This window comes from Dasypus novemcinctus, chromosome 22 (genome assembly GCF_030445035.2).
Source record: "Dasypus novemcinctus isolate mDasNov1 chromosome 22, mDasNov1.1.hap2, whole genome shotgun sequence".
In the NCBI taxonomy this organism is placed as follows: domain Eukaryota; kingdom Metazoa; phylum Chordata; class Mammalia; order Cingulata; family Dasypodidae; genus Dasypus; species Dasypus novemcinctus.
The window spans coordinates 73,841,348-73,845,613 of record NC_080694.1 but is presented as its reverse complement, the minus strand read 5'-3'; positions in this window follow the sequence as shown (position 1 = coordinate 73,845,613).

The window sequence follows — 4,266 nt, the reverse complement described above, 5'->3', positions numbered from 1 at the left end:
TACACAGTGGGTGCTCAGTGAATGCGTTTTGAATAACTGACATTAACATATTACCCAAAGCCTGCGTGCTTCTCAAGGTTAGGGAGCCGTCAGGTTGCCTTTACGTTGTGCCTGACTTTCCCTGAGGGGTGTGTGAGTTCCTTTGCGCCCAGCAAGGTACTAAAAGGTTGCAGCCTTGAGTCTTTACTGATTTGGGGGGATTTGTGGAATTCCCGGGCTAGGTTACAGTCCTCTGTTACCTGTATCGAGCATTTTTCCTGGAAAATTAAATAAATTGTTCATGTTTGACCGTGCTTTGGGCTATAGGAAATTTTAGAAATAATACTTATTTTCAAAACTGTCTTGTGAGTGCACAAACAAGATTAACAGCATCACAGGAAAAATTTTACAGTTTACATTTATGCCAGGAGACAACATACTTAATATAGTTATAATTCTTACTCCACCAAGGCCTCTGGATTGCTGGTCATTTTCTTAGTTCATTGATTCATTATCTCATTTGGCAAATACCTGTTAACACTTACTGTGTTCCAAGTTCAGGGAAACAGTGATGAGCAAAAAGAGCTAAAGGCACTACTTTCATGGAGCTTGGGGTCTGTTGGCCCAAGTAGTTACTAGGCAGATATACTAAAAATGCATAATATGTATTTACAAATCGAGATAAAGGCCAAACCTGTTGTGGACTAGACTAGGGTGTTAGAGGTTTCCCTGGAATAGATACTTGAACAGAGATTTTAAAAATGTATAGTGGGAATAGGATTGGAGGGGATAAGAAGTATCTCAGATGGACATGGTATGTCAAAAGACCTGTTGGTCTGCCTCATGTACACCCTGTGCCAGATGCCCCCATCAAACACCTAAAACCAGTAACCCTTATTATATTTTCTAAAGAGTTTTCTCAAGGGAAGCGGATGTGGCTCAAGTGTTAAGGCTTCTCCCTATTATATGGGAGGACCTGGGTTTGATCCCTGGGGCCTCCTGGTGAAAAAGAAGAGAAAGTGTGCCCACATAGTGAGCCAGTGCCTGTGCAAGTGAGTCATGCAGCAAGTTGATGAGGCATCAAAAGAGAGACAAGAGGAGAGTCAAGGTGCTGTGCAACAGAAACCAGGAGCTGAGGTGGCACAATTGACAGGGAACCTCTCCACATCAGAGGTCTTCAGGATCAAATCCCAGTGAATCCTAAAGGAGAGAAAATGAGAAGAGAAGACACCACAGATAGCAAAATGGGAGAGTGGGAGGAGGGGAAGGGAGAAGAAAAAAAATTGTAGTTTCAACCACATACCCAACAATCTCCATGGTGTTCACCTGCTCTCCCCCAACCCTCCCCCCAGTTCCCTGGGGAGAGTGTAAACTACAATGTAAACTATAGTCCATGCTGTGAAGCAGTGCTCCAACCAAATGTGTTCATCACATGCAACAAATGTGCCACACTGATGGAAGCATTTGGTGATGTGGGATGATTAGGGGGTGGGGAGTGGGGGTATATGGGGTCCTCCTATATTTTTTAACATACATTTTGTATGATCTATGTATCTTTAAAAAAATTAAAAAGTCTATTAAAAAAAAAAAAGACCTATTGGTAAGAGGGGCAGAAGTCACATTAGAGAAGCTGAAAGACACTAGGTTAACCTAGCAAAAACTATACTAAAGAAAGACCTTAAAATATCCTAAGGAAGGAGCAAAGCAAGAAAATCTGGAATCGTGAGCAGGCAGGCTGTATTCCACTTCCCTGGTGAAAGCACTTCCTAATCAGACTGGCGCTATGCTATCTGGAGTCTACAGCAGTTGGTATGGACCTTGTAGCAGGGGAGATGCACCTGTATGAGGGGAAAATTGCTAAGAGGAGAAACTATTATGTTTCTTAGGGTAGTGCCCTTTTCCTTAGGGCTCCAGCTAAGTCTTTTCCTAAGGTTTCCCTCCAAACATCAAGAGTCTGCTTTTCATAGGCGTTAAGTCCCGTCCTCCTCCATATCCTGGCCACATTCCTCCTGACCTCCAGCCTACACTGTCAGGACTTCAAAAGGAGCTGTTTCTGCTCTTTGGAGGTAAAATTGAGGTAGAGGTTGGGAAGGGTAGAATGAATTAAAGAGAAGGAATTCCCACTTCCAGCACTATTAGAATAAGGGATATATTACTAATAGTTTTAGTTCAAATCTGGACTGAATTTTCCCAGAGAAACATTTTGTAAATGATGGCTAGATACTCCGGTACAATTAATTTATGCTTATTGTAGGAAACAGGCAAAAAATGAGCAAAAAGAAGTTAAAACATCACTTATGATTCCAGAAACGGAATGGATATACAAGTAAAATTTTTCTTGGTATATATTTGTATATTTTAATGTAAACATGGAATCATACTATTTGTAGCCTGCTTTTTTTCTTACAGTATATTGTGAACTACTTGTGTTAATAAATAAACTTCTACAGCAGTATTTCCAGTTTTTCTTTAGTTTTGATGGAACTCTGATCAGTATTTTAGATTTATGTCCTTAGGGTAGATCCCTAGAATGAATCAAAGGTTATGAAAGTTTTTGATACCTATTGTTAAATTGCCCTCTGTGAGGATTGTACCAATTCTTATTCTGTCAGCCACATATGAAAGTGCTTGTCTCCCCATACCCTGGCGAATATGGCATATTTTCATTGTTTTCCATCTATGTCAAGATGATGGGTGAATACAGCTCAGTATTTTCAGTTTTTAGTACTCTTAAGTCCTCTAATAAAATGCCCAATATTTTTGTAGGACTTGAAGTAAATTTACAGATAAATTATATATCTGTGGTAAACAAGATAATTTCTCATATCCTTCAGTTATAGATGGGTTAAATGAACTTACCAGCTAGAACTCACTGAGAACATACTGGATGATTTAACAATAGGTATAGACACAGCTGAAGAATTTATGAACTGGAAGCTGGGATATAGTAATATGGAGCACAGAAAAGATATATACAGGACCATAGGACATAGTGAGAAGGTCTAATTTAGATGTAAATAGAATCTCAGAAGGATATGGGAAAGAAAATGGGTATAAAGTAATATTTGAAGAGAAATTTTTAAAATTGACAAAAGACATCAAGGCATAGATTTAAGAAGGACCATAAATCCCAAGAGAAAGATAAAACCACACCTTGATTGAGTAAAGTTGCTAAAATAAAACAAAATATACACTTACACAACAACAGAAGAGTATTTTAAAAGCAGCTAGAGCAAAGAGATGGATTATTTTCAAAGGAGTCCTAGAGATTTAAATTCAAAATAAAATGATGAAAGTCAGAAGACGATGTATTAAAAGTGCTGAAAGAAAATAACTCCTTACCTAGAGTTATATAGAAATCTATCAAGAATAAAAATAACATTTTCAGATGAATAAAAATTAAGAGAATTCATCATTATCAGACCTACACTGAAACAAATACCAAAGTTATTCTTTAGGAAGAAGGCAAATTATCTCAGATGGGGAATCAGAGGTGCAGGAAGGAAGAGAAGCATGGAAAAGGTAATTATCCTTGTAAATCTAAATGAATATTAACTTATAAAAATAAGACTCTTTAGTGGACTTGAAATTTATAAGAAAATTAAAATATATGTAAAAAATTAAATATTAGGGTGAGGTAAAGAGATTAAACTCTTCAACGTTTTTTTTAATCAGCCAGGAAGTGGTAGAATTAGTAATTTGTACTTCACTTTAAAATGTTGAGGATACATACTGTAAATTCTTTAGGTGACCACTAAAAGAATAATGAATATATATCTAAAACACTAATACAGGGAAAGATATTAATAATAACAATTTTTAAAGCAAGAAGGGAGATGAAAAGTGACAGAGACCAGACATGACAAATGTAAAGGTAATATTAAGATTTAAACCCAAATATTATTACAAATTACCGTAATGTAATGGATTACATTAAGACAAAGGTCACGTGAGATTTTTTAACCTACTTATACAAAACATGCAATATAAGGATATCAAGGTGTACCACTGCACCATTAACTAAAAGAAGTTGGTATGCTATATTAAAATCAGAAGTTAGAAAGTTACATTAATATCAGATAAGGCAAAAAGCAAATCTCATAATATTTCAGAGGATTAAAATTAAACAGTATGTTCTCCAGTGAAAGTGAAGTTAAACTATAAATGAGTAACTGGAAAATCCTCTTATGTTTGGAAATACCCTTCTAAACAACCTATTGGTCAAAGAATAAATCACATTCAAATCATAAACTATTTGAAACAATAGTGAAAATATTTCATATCAAA